The sequence below is a fragment of the Crinia signifera genome, chromosome 11 (genome assembly GCF_055691185.1).
Source record: "Crinia signifera chromosome 11, ASM5569118v1, whole genome shotgun sequence".
Taxonomy (NCBI): domain Eukaryota; kingdom Metazoa; phylum Chordata; class Amphibia; order Anura; family Myobatrachidae; genus Crinia; species Crinia signifera.
The window spans coordinates 72329626-72349330 of record NC_139227.1 but is presented as its reverse complement, the minus strand read 5'-3'; the positions used below and the strand labels follow the sequence as shown (position 1 = coordinate 72349330).

Genomic DNA, 19705 nt, shown 5'->3' with positions numbered 1-19705 from the left:
CTTATCCTCATGCATCATACTCCTATTTCCCTATACATTGGAAGCCTTACCTCTTTCTCTATCTGCTATTACCCAATCTTGTTTTATTACGGGTTTGATCCCAATTGTAAAGAATAACGGAATATGTTGGTGCTATAAACAGCTGTTAATAAACCTTCCTTTCTCACAATCCAGTTCCCCACCTCCCCAGCCTGTGACATGTTCTGTCTCTCACCTTTCCAGCCTCTTGCTCCTCCGGAGGTTACTTTGCCCGCGCTGACCTGATGAAATATGTTCCAGTGCACGTTCCAGGTGATACGTTTGCCACAGTAATACTTCTAGAGCCTGTGACCAGAGGACATAGTGTCGTTAGAGGAACAAGAGGATGAATGAGAGCAAAAGGGACAGGAATGGACACAAAATAGGACACAATATAAGTGTGAGGAGTGTGGGCGCATGAGGAGCTCCTGCTACATTCTCACTAGCCCACTGATATCAGAACCTACAGTACATAGTCCCAAACAGGGCATGTTTTCCATATCTCCTTAGTTGAGCACAGGTGTATTCTTTACTGTCTGGCATGTTGTAAAAGCTCACAGGTGTTATTAGCTACTCCACATGTGACTATGAGGAGATCTGAAAAACAGGATGCGGTCATCTATTAGAATGAACTTAGGTCTACAGTCATTAGGTCGACCCCACTAGGTCGACTGGCAGGAAGGTCGACTTGATTTAAGGTCGACATGGGCCAAGGTCGACATGACTTAAGGTCGAATTTGCATAAAGGTCGACATGAGGAAGGTCGACTGGTCATAAGGTCGACATGGGTTTTTCACTGTTTTTTGAGCCGACATGTGCCAACAGGCGGTATTTCATGCCCTACCATCCACTAGGGCGTGGTGGGAGAATAAAATAGTGTGCCGAGCGCAGCGAGCGTCCGATTCTCATTGCCAACTGTGTCCATGTCGACTGTGTCGACATTCGGATAAAAAAACAGTGAAAACCCATGTCGACCTTATGACCAGTCGACCTTCCTCATGTCGACCTTTATGCAAATTCGACCTTAAGTCATGTCGACCTTGGCCCATGTCGACCTTAAGTCAGGTCGACCTTCCTGCCAGTCGACCTAGTGGGGTCGACCTAATGACTGTAGACCTAAATGCAGTCTGACGAATGATCCCATTCCTGAAAAACATATAGGGGGATATTTACTAATACCCCGTTCTCACCGCAAGGCAAATTCCCGGGTCTAGCATGTCGAACCGGTAATTTGCCTTTTTTTAAGTGTGAACGGGTCAACCCGTGTCAAAATACCCAGGTCTCCAACCCTACTTTTTACCCGTGTTTGAGATCCGGGTATGCAGACACGGGTGATCCGTTCACACTGCAAAAAAACCCTTGTTAAAAGGCAAAATACCAGGTAAAACTGCTTCACCCGGGAATTTGACCTAGCAGTGAGAAAGGGGTCTGGCGCTGTAGCTCCCGGGATTAAAATGCCAGGTAAAAGCCGTGTTGTTCACACTCGTAGTGTGAACACGGCATAAGATGTGTATTCTACATGTGATGTTGCTATGGGCAACCAATCAGATATTGGGGGAAATTTACTAAGATGTGTATTCTACTTTACATGTGATGTTGCTATGGGCAACCAATCAGAAGCTACTTCTTATTTATTTAGCACGCTCCAGAATCTAGAGCGTGCTAAATAAAAAGTAGCTTCTGATTGGTTACCCATAGCAACATCACATGTGAAGTAGAATACACATCTTAGTAAATTACTAAATAAAATAAATAACTGTAATACATGAGAGCGGTAACTGGGATATAGCAAGGGTATGATTTCCCAATGGTTCAGAGACATATATACAGTTATCAGGTCTTGGTCCCAATAATTGTAGTTTCTTATGACTGCAGTTACTGTAAGTAGCCCTGGAATTAATCTCCGCCCCCGCAGCCAGCGCATTCGGTACATTTTTCAATCGCCAGGGCGCTCGCTGCGTGAGTGACAGCCAGGGGCGCTCTGACAGGCCCACCCAGCGCTTCATGGGCATGCCCACAAAAGCAGTTGTGCCCCAACCTGCTCAGGGCAGGTGGATGACATCACGCCGCCTCCCAATTCGGCTGAAAGCGTTCCTCTGAAAAATAAGTCCTGGCTTATTAGAAGGAACAGAGGAAAAATAATTTGATGGTGAGCGACCATCGCATGACTTTTCCACTGTGCGGCCACATGGAAGCGCAGGGATTTGGGTGTGCATTAGGCGCAGCAGCGTTTACCTGCAGCGAATATACGCAGCCTAGCAAGCAGGTCTGAATTACCCCATAATTTGACCACTTCCAGGTTCTGTCCTGGCTGCGCTTCTGCACAAGCGTGATCATCCCTCTCCCACAATAGTTTGGTAAATATGGCCTCTATTATTTCTCCATGTTGTGTTAGACATCCCTGTGATAATCAGCACGACACATAGAAGTGATCGGTAGGTGTCTATGGCAGGTGCTGCAGCGACGGTGTGAGAAGAAGGCAATGCTGTGACTGCACCCAGTCTGCCCGTTTTTTTGTTTGAAGCAGCAATAGCAATCCGCACATAGCAATACAAATCAGCCAGGGCCATACGTTCCTATTCTCCCAGAACATTCCTGTTTGGGGAGAGCAGGGTGCCCCACCCGGGCCACGTCCACCCATTTCTCCGTAAAATAGATGGCACTGGGGTGTGATAATACGGTCATAGGCAATAGATGGCCTAATGGACACATCCCCTTTGTGCTATGGCATTATTCACAGTATTGTGACATGATGATGCTGATTACTGATGGGAGATAAAGTTGAATAGAATAGTTGGGGCCAGGTGTTAACATGGTGTAAGTAAGTAAGTTTTATTTATATAGCGCACTTTCTCCAACAGGACTCATGGCGCTTAGATATGACATGACACTGAGGACAAAAGTAAACATAACTGTGAGTGGGAAAGTGCTGTGATGTGCGAGGCTGCAATCTGCCTGTCCCTTACCTGGTCCTCACTGTAGCCATAGGTGCTCTTGGCTTTGTTGATGTACTCAGCCACTGCAACACAGGAAGAGAGAGCATTATGGTAAGTGATTGGTGCATGCACAAAGCACGGAGCTGACAGAAAAATAAGCGGGAACAGTCCTACTTATGGATAGGGTGTGAGCTTTCTTATAAATACTGCTATCCTTACAGCTAGAGGTAACAGGGTGCTGACCAGTGGCATAACTATAGCACCACAGACCCCGCAACGGCAGGGAGGTGCTGACTAAGTGTGGGCGCAGCGTCACAGGGGAGGTGGTACCCCGTACCTGGGCAGCGTGGAGCACCAGTGTCGCAGTGTCTGGGAACTGATGCGCTGAGAGAGGACACTGTGGACGGACAACGGCTGATTGGCTAAGAGAGAGCGCACTCACAACATCCTTCAGTTCCTGCCACTGCCGCACCCACAGCACCCAGGCACTGGCACTTCAAGCTGCCCAGGTATGGGGTACCACCTTGCCGTAATTTGGCTGGGGGGGGGGGACCGCATCATTTGTTGTTACGCCACTGTTGATGACAGTTTAGGTCACTGCTGCTTTCTGACAGGGAACAGGCTACTGACATTGAAATACTTTATCAAAGAGTATAAAACAACCCGTACCTCGCAACTGTCCTGGTTGTCATAGGCTAGATCTGTTTTTATTTTTTGCAATGTCCCACTGTCTCACCCATGGGAAACTGCAGTTGGGAGTCCCCCTGCCATGATGTGTGCTGAGCTGGGGAGAGAGAGAGGAAGGTGCCATAGCAACCTGTCCTCTCTCTCCTAACACCCTGTGTGTGATCCCACCCAGCACACACCATTTTTTTTTGCTCTCACCATTGACCCTGCCCCTCCTTGTGACCTTTGACCATACCCCCCATTTTACTGGGGCCTGGACGAACTGTCAGCACCCCTGTGTGTTATTACAAGGGGCTGTTACTAATAATTATATATATGGTCAATTTCCCCCATAGAAAGAGACAAGCTCAAACTTACGTTCTGCGTCTGTGACAGCAGAGCCGAATTTCCCATTAGGCACGTGAGGCACGTGCCTAGGGGCGGCACATGTTTGGGGGGCGGCACTTGGATGCCTGTGATGGTACTGTCAGCCCAAAGTGTACCAATAACTGCAAAATATCCACTGTACTGTACCGTATTCCATCTTAAATAGAGTGTAAATGATAGGACATGCAGATACTGCCCCTGTAAACTGTCCTACTTAGTAATATGTATACATAATAAAAGAACGTCACAGTTAGTGGCTTTTTTTTTAAATAATCGTTTTTATTGTTAGTGGCTTTTTTTAAATAAATCCATTATATTGGCTATTATCAAATGAGGGCTTATAAGTAATCAATAAAAATAATATAATTAGACAGGGGGTAGCATTATTGTTGTACCTAGGGGCGCCGTCATCCCTAAATCCACCCCTGGACGCAAGGTGTGTGTATGGTGTGAAGAGAGCAGAAGAGGAATAAGTATGGGGAGGTGGGAGAATGGGAAAGAGGAACAATGAGTTATAGATAGATATGATAGATGGGGCACAGGGAGAAAAAGGAGGGGGACAGATACTCGGCAGAGAAAGTCGGGACAGCCAGATCTAGGCAGATAAATTGGAAAGCAACCAAATTCTGGGTAGAGAGGGGGTGGCAGCAAGATGCTGGCCAATGAAGAGAGAAGAGGACTGATGCTGGGCAGAGAGAGGGAGAGGACAGATGCTGGACAGGGAGAGGGAGGAAATATCCTGGGCAGAGACAATGGGCAGATGTTGGGCAGGGAGAGGGAGGGCAGATGTTGGGCAGGGAGGGGGGGCAGATGCTGGGCAGGGGGAGGGGGAGATGCTGGGCAGAGAGAGGGAGAACAGATGCTGGGCAGAGAGAGAGGGAGGACAGATGGCCCTAACCTTTGCACAACTTTTGGTATACTTTATATAGAATAATTTATGTTTTGCAAATGAAGCTGAAAGTTGTCAGTACAGTCACACAGTAAGTCTGACAGCACATTTACACAGTTCTAACTTAATAACAACAAAATGAATATTGCGTTGGTCCATGGTGGCTGTGCCACTACCAATTCTTAAAGAACTGGTAACCCCATCGCCAAGGGGCCACGCCCGATAGCCATGCAATAACAGCCACGGGTGGGGGGGGAGGGGGAGGGGGAGTGGGAGTGGGATGGGTTTCTTTTGTCTCAGGTTCCCAAGCCTGTATGTGGGTCTCTTTGTCTTCGGTTCCCAAGCCTGTATGTGGGTCTCTTTGTCTTCGGTTCCCAAGCCTGTATGTGGGTCTCTTTGTCTCAGGTTCCCAAGCCTGTATGTGGGTCTCTTTGTCTTCGGTTCCCAAGCCTGTATGTGGGTCTCTTTGTCTCAGGTTCCCAAGCCTGTATGTGGGTCTCTTTGTCTCAGGTTCCCAAGCCTGTATGTGGGTCTCTTTGTCTCAGGTTCCCAAGCCTGTATGTGGGTCTCTTTGTCTCAGGTTCCCAAGCCTGTATGTGGGTCTCTTTGTCTTCGGTTCCCAAGCCTGTATGTGGGTCTCTTTGTCTTTGGTTCCCAAGCCAGTATGTGGGTCTCTTTGTCTTTGGTTCCCAAGTAAGTATGTGGGTCTCTTTGTCTCAGGTTCCTAAGCCTGTATGTGGGTCTCTTTGTCTCAGGTTCCTAAGCCTGTTTGTGGGTCTCTTTGTCTCAGGTTCCTAAGCCTGTATGTGGGTCTCTTTGTCTCAGGTTCCTAAGCCTGTATTTGGGTCTCTTTTTGGTTCCCAAGCCAGAGCTGTTGCTTTAATTCAGACAATGATGCAGTGCCAAGGAAAGGTGAGAGCATTCCTGTGACTGGCACATCTCTCCTGCCAGGTTAGGTACTATACCTGCAGGTTCAAGTTCTTCAGGGAGTCCAGCTTCACTATCAAGGTCCTGTGAAGATTCATCAGCAGCAGTCTTAAGACGATATCGTCTGTAATAAATGATGCCCCGTGCTATTGTAGCTAACACTAGACTGATAAAGGCAACTGTTGAGCAGGTTGCTATCAAATTATCGGTGTTCTCCCTATTCAGGGTTTTTTTCAGCTTATCGCTCAGGTCACTTTCTTCTGCTGCTTCTTCTGTAGGAGTTTCTTCTTTATAGTCTGAAGTTGGATTATTCTCCTCATGATAGATGTTAGTTATAGCTTCAGCTGCCCGAATTGGAGCTCCATTGCCCCCAGTAATCACTAATATTAGCAAAACGAATATCTGTATACACAGCATTTTCAATACAGGTCTTATTCCATGAACAACTTCCTTTCAAATGGTTCCTGATGATCCTGATGCAGCCGATGACATCACAATCAGCCACAGCCTCATGATGAAATGTTCTGTGATGTCATAATGGAAACCAGGGAAGTGGCTGGAACCTTATTAGGAGGCAATTTGTATTATACAAAAGAAGAACTAGGTTTTGTCATCCATAGTGCACAAACTATTAAAGTTAAGTAAGTGAAATATTAAAATAAAGAAAAAAGTGTAAATGATAAAAGTTAATTATGTTTTATATATATATATATATATATATATATATATATATATAATAGTTATTTTTACAAATGTATGTAAAAGCAAAAAAAATAATCTCTTAAATACAAGTACAAGACCAGGCTGTGCAGCTATGGTCCTAACAATATAGGTGTTTTGTCAGTCACCCAAATGATGTAGAAGTAGAAAAAAATTGTTATTGTTAAACACACAGCGTACATGTTATAACCACCGACTTGCTTTCCATTGTCCATTAAGTATAATTTGATTGGGTGCTATGGGTGACATCCAGTGACGGTTTTTACCTATGGGCTGCAGGACTGCAACCCCGCCCCCTGCCCAGGTAAATTCCGCCACTGTGCTCTGTCTAAGTGAAGCCAGATACAACCTGTGACATTACTCTGGCTTCACTGCAGCCCATATTATCTGCATACCCTCCAACATCTGAAGATTAGAAACCGGTACAAATCCGTAAAGGGGGCGTGGTCATGGGTAAAGGGGGCGTGGTCATGCGCCCTTCCTACACTTACAATGTACAGTTGCAGACCCAAAAAAGATACAGGCCATAAAAAATGGTGCTGTACATGACAAAGTACAGTGGTGGGTATGTATCAGAGGTATGCACATGTGCAGTTCAGATGCCGTTACTGCACATTCACCGTACCTGTCATTTGCAGTGTACAGGCGCCGGGACAGTAATTTAGCATCTGTGGGCTGCTGACCAAACATGGCCGATTCAGTATACCATAACCACTGTCTCAATTACAGCGGTCACACTGAATTGCACAGTCCCGATGTCAGGTGTCAAGGAGGGGAACACGAGTTGTGCCCAGCTGTTCGGGGAGCGCTATGCATGCCCCCAAAATGTTGACCAATCAAAGGCATTATAGATAAGATCACAATATATACTCAGCAGGAGGCCATAAATGTGTATTAAGGTAGGACAATAATTATCCTAAAAGAATAAATTAGGATTCCATAGAGTGGTGGCGGGTCAGAGGAACATCCAGTGCTTATAGTAGTAATAATTCTAATTTCTCTCTCTGGGCCTTATCGTTATTACAGTTTTACTGCCCCCACGGACCACCTTGGCTGCCGTCTGTTGGAGCTATGAAGCAGGGTTAGCTGTGCCTCCTGGATGAGATTAGCTCTTAGATACTTATCAGCTGTCTGAAGAAACTATTGTGGAAGCAGCCTCTATACTTGCAGTGAGATTGAGGTCAATGTCTCGGAGCGGATTCAGTCAGGATTCTGTTAGGCTCTCTCCTTGCCCATGATCCGGCCATCTCCTGCTACCATCCATCCACTGACCTTCTGTTATACAGCACATATGGAAGCAATGTCAGATACTGTATGTTTCTGAAGCACAGATTTATGCTATACAGGGGCGAATTTAGGGGTCAGGCCGCCCCTAGGCACAACATTTTTGTGCCCCCCCACCCTATTTTAATGTAATCATATATGTATATACATTGTTATTAATATATTTCATTAAAATTTAACTGTAGCCCACCTTAATATTTTTTTAAGCACTCTGGACTGCTCACTGTACGGAGGACCCGGAGGGAGGGAGGCACTTTTTTCGTACAGTGATTAGCACAGTGTCTCCGTCAGTCTCTCTCCGGCTCACACACTGTGACTAACAACTGAGCGCAGGGGGGATCTGCGCGCCGCTCAGCTCAGCTGCTGGATACACAGCAGCCAATAGACTGTGTGTGTGTAGAGTAGCCAATGGGCAGGAGCCGGCAGCAGTGAGCCTGAGCCATTTCTGGAAGCGCAGGGGGACCGTCGGACCCAACCACTAAGCGGTGATGTAATGTGCATGACAGAGTGGGTGGGCAGTGGCGGGTGATGAGCGGCGCTGCCGCGACATATGATAATTCATGTCTGCGGCAGCGGCGCTCGTCACTCACCGATGCCCACCCGCTTTGCCATGCTGCTATTTAACAGAATGTCAGCCTGCCTGCCGCCCTTAATTGGTGCCGCCCTGAGGCCGGTGCCTCACGGGCCTAGGCACAAATCCGGCCCTTATGCTATAGCACAGTATATAACTTGTAAGTAGTATAGGATGTATTATACAAGATGACCTTTGTTTTAGGCTTAGTGACTCCAATACTTACATGTATTACAGTACGTAGGGCCTTATTCTAGTTCCCTCTTTCTGATAAAATCCTTCTTAAATGGACAAAACCATGTGCACTGCAGGTGGGGCAGATGTAACATGTGCAGAGAGAATTCGATTTGGGTGTGATCTATATTAAAAGTGTAAAAATAAAGCAGTCAGTATTTACCCTGCATAGAAACAAAATAACCCACCCAAATCTAATTATCTCTGCACATTTTACATCTGCCCCCCTGCAGTGCTCATGGTTTTGTCCATCTTAAGAAGGATTTTGTCAGAAAGAGTGAAGTTTTATCGTTTGCATTGATTCTTAGATATGTCTTTACGGGTATGGAATGTATGGTCGACCTAAAGATGGTCAACAGTCATTAGATCGACACCACTAGGTCGACATACTGGAAGTTCGACATCGGTCTAGGTCGACATGGCACAAGATCAACAGGTCATTAGGTTGACACAGGCATTAGGTCGACATGGTCTAGGTTGACAGTCAAAAGGTTGACATGGGGTTTTTCACTGTTTTTTGACCCGAATGTCGACATAGAAACAGTTTTAAGTGCAGCGCGTCCCCTCGCATGGCTTTCTGCGCTCATAAAAACAGGGAAAAAACCCATGTCGACCTTTTGAATGTCGACCTAGACCATGTCGACATCATGCTTGTGTCGACCTAGTGTAGACCCCTGTTGACCTTCCAGTATGTCGACCTAATGACTGTTGCCTATTTTTAGGTCGACCAACTGACCGTATCCATCTTTACAATATACAGTAACTGAATGAATGACATTCCTATTCAATGTAGGGTCTGTTCTTCCAACTGGCAGAATATATGGTACTTATGTACTAACTGGGCTGCCGATTTTGAAATCGGGTCCATCGCATCACATCCGACCATATCGCATGCGAATACCGATATGCGAATACCGTTCGCTCACCACGCTTCGGGCTCGGTGGCTCGCTACACTCGCCACAGGTTTATATCCAACTCCATGCCCACTTGGATAGTAGGGGTATGAAAAGGACCCCTTTTTCCCATTGAATTCCATGTTAAAATGGACTCAGTCCATTTTAACATTGAATCCTATGGAAAAATCGGGTCATCGCATTGCATGCGATATGGTCGTATGCGATGTGATGCGATATCGCATCGCATCGCATCGCATCGCATCTGATTGTATGCCTTAAGTTAAGGCATACAATCAAAAAATCGGCAGCCCAGATAATACATAAGTACCGAATATATTCTGACAGTCATAGGCAGGGGCTGGCTGGCAACTTTTAGCCCGGGGGGCAAGTCCAGAGCACTGGCCCATAAGTAACAGCGCATCATTAAAATGGAGATTTATCGTTAAACGACACCACAGGCTGCTCCCCCTGTATAATATAATAAAAGTAATGCCATGACACAAATTATTATACAGGGGGAGCAGCCTGTGGTGTCATGGCATTATTATTCTACAGGGGGAGCAGCCTGTGGTGTCGTCATGGCATTATGCAACACAATAGTAGACACCCTTAAACATTATGCGACACACAATTAGCCAAAATTCAAATAGAATTAGCCAAAAATCACATTATACCACCCGGATGGAGCAAAAATTCACATTAAGGTGCCCATACATGGATCAATGTGCTGCATATGTTTTGAACTAGATTGTGTTGCATCTGTTAAAAACACATGTGATGTGCTAAAGCAGCGTCGTTTTGAACTAAATGCAATGCGATCTAGTTCAAAAAGTACATGCAGCACATACTGTACTTTTTGTGCTTCGCAATGTGGGGGAGAGCCATTGCCTTACAAAACAGGATTGCTCTGTGTATGGGCACCTTATGCAAAAATGAAAGTGCCAAAATTCCCATCCTGGTAACCCTGACTGAGCCAAAATTCACGTCATGCCACCTGGACTGAGCCAAAATTCACATCATGCCACCTGGACTGAGCCAAAATTCACGTCATGCCACCTGGACTGAGCCAAAATTCACGTCATGCCACCTGGACTGAGCCAAAATTCACGTCATGCCACCTGGACTGAGCCAAAATTCACGTCATGCCACCTGGACTGAGCCAAAATTCACGTCATGCCACCTGGACTGAGCCAAAATTCACGTCATGCCACCTGGACTGAGCCAAAATTCACGTCATGCCACCTGGACTGAGCCAAAATTCACGTCATGCCACCTGGACTGAGCCAAAATTCACGTCATGCCACCTGGACTGAGCCAAAATTCACGTCATGCCACCTGGACTGAGCCAAAATTCACGTCATGCCACCTGGACTGAGCCAAAATTCATGTTATGTCACATGGATTGAGAAAAATATTCACGGTTTGCCAAACAGATTGAACCAAACTTTACATATATTTCAGGGATGTAGGAACAGGGACCACAGGGAGGCATGGACCAGGGCAGGGGGGATGCAGGGACCGGGGGGATTCATGGACCGGGGACACACACACACACAGGGACCAGGGAGGATGTAGGGACCAGGAGGGTTCATGGGCCGGAGGGCAAAGGAACGGGGGCCAGGGGGACGCAGGGACCGGGGGGATGCAGGGACCGGGGGGCACGCAGGGACCGGGGGGCACGCAGGGACCGGGGGGCACGCAGGGACCAGGAGGAACGCAGGGACCAGGAGGAACGCAGGGACCAGGGGGCACGCAGGGACAGGGACCGGGGGGATGCAGGGACCAAGGGGGACGCAGGGCCCGGGGAGGACGCAGGCACCAGGGGGGGGGGGGCATGCAGGGGTAGGGATCAGGGGTTCACAGGGACTGGAGGAGGGAGAGGGACGCAGGACCCGGGGAGGACACAGGGGCTGTGGGAAGGCAGGGACAGAGACCTACCAGTGGTCCAGCAGGGAGGATGAGAGCCGGGTGAACCCTTCTTGCACGCCCAGCACAGGGGCCGGGAGCCGGGCGCAAACAGAGCTCCAGTGGCAGCAGTAACATGAGCCGGGTGCTCTCCATGTCTGCCTCCAAGGAGGGAGGGGCTCCAGCGGCGGCAGTAGTATTGTGAGCTGGGCGCTTTCCTGTTCAGGCTGCCGCAGCCAGAGATTCTCGTCTTCACTGCTCCCGTGGCCCGGCTGCTTCCCACACAACCCCGCGGTGGCCGGCATTTAGATATCATGACGCCGGACATAAATACGTCATGACGTTGAGCCTGCAACACTGGGGAACAGGCGGCCGGCCGGACCCTCCTCCACGTAGCTGTGGAGGCCGGCGGCCATGTTCCTGTAGCTGCAGCCCGCAGACATGTTTAATATGTCTGCGGGCTGCGGCTACAGGAACATGGCCGCCGGCAGTGTAAGCATAGGTAAGGCGGCCGCGGCCCGCAGCAGTCCAGCCAGAGCGGCCTGGGGGACACATGGCACTCTGCCCCCCGGCCCAGCCCGCCCCTGGTCATAGGGCTATTTCACACGCTCCGGCTCCTGCCAGGTGGCAAAACCCCGCACGGCCAAAAGCGGTGCCGCACACAGTAGTTAATAATGGACATGATTCTGTCCATTCACACGGGATGGCCACGGCCCGGCCAACCGGTTGCAGACGGATCCCACCACTGGAAGGGACGGCTGCCAGGCTGCCATTGAAAACTTCGACGTGCGGGGCTTTGCCGCCCGGCAGGAGCCGGAGCTTGTGAAATAGCCCTTAACCCCTTCCCGACGAGGCCTTTTTGTTAATTTTTTTTTTTTTTTCCTCCTCGCGTTCAAATAAGCGTAACTTTTTTAATTTTCCGGCTATATAGACACATGAGGGCTTTTTTTTTGCGGGACAAGTTGTACTTTTTAATGGTACCATTTACTATACTGTATAATATTCAGGAAATAATTCAATGTGGGGTAAAAAAGAAAAAAAACGCAATTCCACAATTTTGCGCTGGTTACGGTTTTTTTGGAGTTCATAGTTCGTTTAAAATGATGGGTTATCTTTATTCTATGGGTCGTTACGATTCCGGTGATACCAAACTTATATAGTTTTCGTTATGTTTTACCACTAAAAAAAAAAATAGAAACTTTTACGTTTTTTCTAATTTGCGTCGCGTCGCCATGTTCTGCGGCTTATAACTTTTTTTATTTTTCCACCTACGGACCTGGGTGAGGGCTCATTTTTTGCAGGCTGAAGTGTACTTTTTAATTAATACCATTATGGGATATGGGCGACTTTCTGATCTCTTTTAGTTATTTTTTTTTGGGTAGGCGATGCGACCAAAAAACGTAGTTTTGGCGTTGGGAATTATTTTCCGTTTACGCCTTTAACCGTGCGGGTTAACTAATGTTATATTTTAATAGATCGGATTTTTAGGAACGCGGCGATACCAAATATGTTTATTTTTTTTATTTTTTATTTATTTTTATTTGTGAAATGGGGAAAGGGGGGTGATTTGAACTTTTAATATTTTTTTATTTTTTTTTTAAACTTATTTTTTAACTTTTACTACAAGGCCCCCTAGTGTACTTGACCACTAGGGGGCGCGATCACCTGTACTAGGTTCAGCCATAGAGCTCTATGGCTGAACATAGTGATTTTCAGCACTTCCTATTACATCCTGCCTCAGGCAGGATGTAATAGTAATGCTGACACGGCCAGCACAGGGGTCTACATTAGACCCCTGGCTGCCATGGCAACCGATCGGCACCCTCCGATCTCGCCGCGGGGGGCCCCGATCGGCGCCGGAGGGGGGCGCCCCCCCTCCGATCAGCTATTAAAGCACTGCGGGCGCTTTGCCCGCGATGCTTAAAGGGTTAAACGGCCACGATCGGCGAACTCGCCGCTCGTGGCCGTGAGAGCAGGTACCTGGCTGTAATATACAGCCATTACCTGCTCTCTTTCAAGCCAGCTCACTCCGTGAGCTGGCTTGATTCCCCCGCAACCGACATATGACGTAAATGTACGTCATATGTCGGGAAGGGGTTAAAGTCCCGGCATCGGCGAAAATGGACACCGATAGTCTGAAACGACAATCCAGGCTCTGTTTCCGACCATACAGATCCACCTCCATAGTGAGGCAAACCTGTTGCAAGCGAGTCCTGGACGGGATTGAATACTGCCAGCTGCTATTTCCACCTGGTGGAAATAGCGACTGGGATTTCATATTTCCATTAATGGTTAATGATGCCTTTCATCTGTTTTACACACTATACTGTACGGTATATAGTGAACGATGGAGTCATTGGTGACAACTTGCAGTGACCTCTTTTGGTCACAAATTCAATTATATCGTAGCTGAGCGATTATCGGCAGACTGTGTATGTCAGGCGTGTCCAAACTGTGGCCCTCCAGCTGTTGTGAAACTACACATCCCAGCATGCCTTCCATAGTTGTAGCATTCCCAAATAGCAAATCTGTGGCAAGGCATGATGGGACTTGTAGTTTCACAACAGCCATAGTTTGGACAGACCTGGTGTATGTGATAATAGATGGAGTTAACCACTGCGCTGTGTTTGAAAAAGCTGCTCAATAGTTAATAATACAATAAAATATTATCTAATGGTCGATAGTGACAAAGTTGACACTAAGAATGGTCGACATTGACCGAAGGTAGACACAATCTTTAGGGCAACATGAGTAAGGTCGACATGAGTTTTTGGTGTCTGTGTCGACATGCAGGGCCGGATTTGTGCCTAGGCCCGTGAGGCATTGGCCTCAGGGCGGCACCATTTAAGGGCGGCAGGCAGGCTGACATTCTGTTAAATAGCAGCATGGCACAGCGGGTGGGCAGTGGCCAGTGACAAGCGCCGCCGCCGCAGACATGAATTATCATATGTTGGCGGCAGCGCCGATCGTCACCCGCCACTGCCCACCCACTCTGCCATGCACATTACATCACCGCTTAGTGGCTGGGTCCGACAGTCCCCCTGTGTATCCGGAAATGGCTCAGGCTCACTGCTGCCGGCGCCCGCCCATTGGCTACTCTACACACACACAGTCTATTGGCTGCGTATCCAGCAGCTGAGCGGCGCGCAGATCCTCCCTGCACTCAGTCAGTCACAGTGTGAGAGAGACTGACGGAGACACTGTGCTAATCACTGTACTAATAAGTGCCTCCCTCCGGGTCATCTGTACAGTGAGCAGCCCAGAGTGCTTAAAAAAATATTAAGGTGGGCTAGAGTTAAATTTTAATGAAATATATAAATAACAATGTATATACATATATGATTACATTAAAATAGAGGGGGGGGGAGGACACAAAAATGTTGTGCCTATGGGTGTCCTGACCCCTAAATTCGCCCCTGTGTGACAGCAATGCTTGGTGCCCACAATAATGTGTCCTGGTGGTTACTGTTATTAGTTAGTGCCACAATGTCTGTGAAAAGAAGTAGACAAATTATAACCAGGGGGTATTTCTATACAGAAAGAAGCAGAAAAGCACAAGTACTGTAAAAGCTCCATATTAGCAGAACTAACCAGCACTCCTTCAGTGTGGTGACAGCTATCACTGCGGTCATTGGCACTGCCATAGAAGTAGCAATGATACTTACCAGCAGGGCTGCCGACAGGGGGGGGGGGGGGGGGAGGGGGGTGCTGTGGGTACAGCTGTCCCGGGCCCTGGCCTCTGGAATGGCCTGGGTAGCCCCTTTGCCTACTGCAAACTCCCCCCGACTGCCTCCGCTGTGCTGCCTGCTTCTTCAATGGAGGACACCGGCGACCAATTAAAATGCTGCACCGGCTTTTGAGCCAATCAGAGCGGCTGTTGGTACACAAGCTCTGATTGGCTCACCCGCCAGTGCTGCATTTTAATTGGCCGCCGGCGTCCTGCATTGAAGAAGCCTGTGCTTCGGGACCTGGAGCAGGAGTCGGGCAGTAAGTGAAGGGGGGGGGGCCCGTACTGGAAATAAGGAATCCTGTGTATGCCCCTGTGTTTAGGAGACCTATAATAGAATACCAAAACATTAATGAGACCATACCTTGATTAAATGGTGGAATCTCGGCCTGGTAACCTCGTACTACTCGGATAAAGTTGTCTAATAGCAAAAACAAAAGACAAAATGAGAAAAAGTGACTGTATAACAGGGACTACTAGGAATGTGCAACAGGGACTATTAGGACTTTATAACAGGGACTACTAGCAGAGCCGGATTAACAATGGGCCTTATGGAGCTATAGCTCCAGGCCCACTCTCCAAATAGGCCCATTTTGTAGCCGAGGGTCAGGGCTTTCCAACGAGACCAGCCCCGCGTCGCTAGCCCCCTGGGAACCGGAGATACCGCTAGTCAAACCTGGAACGTTTTCCCCATAGGATAACATGGGACCCGCTAATTCCGACCTCCACCTGGTTCCAACGGCTGCAAGTTCCCTCTAGAGCAGGGATGGGGAACCTTTGGCCCTCCAGCTGTTGCTGAACAACACATACCAGCATGCACTGCAACAGTTTTTATATTTGGCCATGCTGAAACCGTAGCAAAGCATTCTGGGACGTGTAGGTCAACAACAGCTGGAGGGCCAAAGGTTCCCCATCCCTGCTCTAGAGCATGGGTCTTCAACCTATGGCCCTCCAGATGTTGTGAAACTACATGTTCCAACATGCATTGACACATTTTTTCCTATAAGAGCATGCCAAAACTGTCAGGGCATGCTGGGAAATGTAGTTCCACAACATCTGGAGGGCCACAGGTTGTAGACCTGTGCTCTAGAGCATCACAGGAACTCGAGGTTGATCTCAGTCAAACCCAAATCGCTGGGCCTTCAATCTGATACCTGGTCCATATGGGTTCATTGGTTCTAGAGATATTGCAGGTAAAACTAATTTTGTTCCATTTCTGAAATGTAATTTCATGGCTGTTCATGTTGTTTGAGGACAAATTTCTCTGGAACCAAATGGCCCAGTTTTACGGGACCAAAATCATTCGAAGGCTACATGTAAAGGGGTCAGTTGGTTCCGAAGATATAGCTGGTTGTTTAAAGGGAGGGGGGGGTGGTTTTCTCTCCCCCTCACACCAGAAAATGCAGGGACTAGGCTGGTGTAAAAGGGGCCAGTCCGAGAATGTCCCTGCATGATCCTGGGACCATAGTCCCTGCATTTTCTGGTATGAAAGGGGTATTATTTCAAATAGCCAGGACATGCAGTGCTCTGAATACAGCGGGCAGCCCCCTGCTCTCTGCCCATCTGTTAATGGCTGTAATTTCTGCCCGGTGGCGACTGTCCCTTTTTTTGCCTTAATCCAGGGGTTCCCAATCTTTTTCGAATCACGGCACCCTAGAGTATCAGAATTTTTCCACGGCACCCCTAGGCCCCCAAAAAATATATAAAAGTAAGTAGATTGTGTTTATATGTTCTTATTTGGTTCAGTTATGTGTTAAATGGCAGGATTTGCTTCTGATTGTACATATTTTATGATTGGAAGCCACCAGCACTGGGTTTGTCCATAAATAATTGTTCATAAATAATTTGAATTGGTACTGGACTACCAACTCTTGGCACCCCTGCAAGTGTCCCGAGGCACCCCAGGGAGCCACGGCACACAGTTTGGGAACCACTGCCTTAATCTGTGTGGCATAACGTGAATTTTGACTCAATCTGTGTGCCATAGTGTGAATTTTTGCTCAATCGGTGTGAATTTTGGCTCATTCCATGTGGCATAATGTGTAAGAGGCAAGTACAGTATAAGGGGGTTACTATTGTGTTGCATGATTTGTATAAGGGGTATATGGTGTGGTAAACTTAGGTTACCACATAAAAGGTGCTGACATATTGTCTACCAAGTTTGGGTTTTCAGTATTTTTTTATGACTGGAGTGCCATCTCACCCCGCAAGTATCTTAGGACATCGGCATCCTGCGGGTGCACCTTTGGAGGGCACCCGCCAATATATCTCCCTGCATTTTTCCTATGCCAGCCCCCTGCCTTTTCCAGGCATATATAATTAGTTGAAAGTATTTACACAAATAGAGACACACCCATGAGCAGACCACCCAACCAGAACACTGGTCACGCCCCCCACATTATTAGGTGCTGGCCACAACCACTATTATTGCGCATAATAGGCCCATGATCATTTTCAGCTCCAGGCCCATTTAGACCTTAATCTGGCTCTGACTACTAGGACTGTATAATAGGGACTAATAGGAATGTACAACAGGGACTACTAGCATACTTGTACAGGTGACAGGAAACAGCTGACAGGACAAGGAATGTGCAGGTGTGACAGGGAAAGGGCCCAGGTTCTATTGCACACTGCCAAGCATTCATGTGGTAGTAATATGTATTGGTGCAATATAACATGCTGCAACTAACCTTCTCTACTAGTTATTTACACTTTGGTAATATCAGGTTTTAACACAATTTTTATTTGAAAACTGGGACTGTCACCCGAATCTCAAGACTATTGGGAGGTATGAGATTGGGTCTCAAAGAGAATTGTGTCCAGGCCCCACAGCAAAACTCATCATTTATACCCATCTGCATGGTGCTCTCAGATCGGCCTTTGCCAAACTGGGACCATGGGAGGAACTTACCATCTTGCCTCTTCCTTTTTCTCTTGTTCTGGAAAATAATACAGTGAGAATTATCACATTAAGGGAAACTGCAGTAACTCATATGTAACAAGCCAATTATTTGTCAAATATTCCATAAAGCATTTGTAATTATCCTCTAATAACTATGAGTTGCACGGCTGCCATGTGTGGGACTCTAACTCGGGATGTAACTCCAAAACAGGACCGATCTCTCTCTCTCTCTCTCTCTCTCTCTCTCTCTCTCTCTCTCTCTCTCTCTCTCATATTTCATAACAGACATACAGTATTTACAGTTTATACTTCATATAAGGTTTTGTGTGTGTATGGGGGGGGGGGGGGGTTGGCCGCTTTAGAATTCGCTGGCTGCACTTACTGCAAGAACTACTATAATCCAAGGTAGAAGATAGAAGACAATGTAGAAGATAAATCCCCCCCCTCAGAATATATATATATATATATATATATATATATATATATATATATATATATATATATATATATATATATATATACAGGTTGAGTATCCCGTATCCAAAATGCTCGGGACCAGGAGAATTTTGGATAACGGATTATTCCGTATTTCGGAATATTTTAATATTTCAATGATGTATTTTGAAGTATCTTGCATTTATGCTGTATAAACACATAATATACACACAAATATATTTTATTACCACATAAAATACACACAAACATATTTTAATTGTTCAAAAAACAAGGTTTCAAAACGTGAAACAAAATGTGTGTACTATCTCAGCACTGAATTTGAATGCCAAGCAATCATTGTCTTGCACATATATAGTGCCAGTTACATATCATGTCCCCAGTGATGCTGTTACATATGTCCCCAGTGAGTTTTTAGCAAAAAAAAAAAATTTTTTCACTTTCTGGAATGTCCGTATTTCGGAATAATTCGGATAACGGATATTCGGATACGGGATACTCGACCTGTATATATATATATATATATATATATATATATATATATATATATATATAAATAACAAAGAAACAGTTTGCACTTAAGAAATAATATTAGTGAACCTGGTATAATATCGGGTACTTGTTTAGTTTCACGGCGGCACTGCGTTATCACATGCGATTTGCATACGATTCAATGTGTGATGCTGATTTTATATAGTGGTGATCCCAACGAGGGGACGCGGATTACTTTACATGTATTCCGCGTCCCGTCACGGGGCTCTCTGCGCTCGCCACGGAATACATGTAAAGTAATCTGCATCGCCTCGCGGGGCTCGTCTCGATTCCGGCTCGAGAGTATATTGTGAAACTAAACAAGTACCTAATATTGCATATAGAATTGACGTATCCCGAAATAGTCTATCCTGAATAGGCACAACCAACCTAAAGGTGTGGAATCTATTGGACTCCCCAGATTTCCCCAATAATTGAAATCAGGCTAAATGGAGTTTGCTCAAGGGCATAGCTACCATGGGTGCAAGGAATGCAGTCCTTATGGGGTCCTGTTGCAGTTAGATACGCCATGCACTTTTTTTTCATCATTGGGTGGTGCATAGGGGTAAACTATTGCCGTTGTGATTGTAATGTGCTAAAAAAATAGCTGGATTGTATTATAGTGTTATAAAATATGAACTGGGGAACTGTATATAAT

The 19705-nt window shown here is 46.7% G+C and overlaps 1 long non-coding RNA gene across 1 annotated transcript; it reads right to left on the bottom strand.

The window, feature by feature from the left end:
• Positions 1 to 214: 214 nt before the first annotated feature.
• LOC146045188 (uncharacterized) lies at positions 215 to 3723 on the bottom strand. The gene is made up of 3 exons (XR_014465377.1): positions 3624 to 3723; positions 2985 to 3037; positions 215 to 324 (listed from the first exon to the last, which is right to left on the bottom strand). It is a non-coding gene; the product is annotated as an uncharacterized LOC146045188 (long non-coding RNA).
• Between the last annotated feature and the right edge of the window lie 15982 nt (positions 3724 to 19705).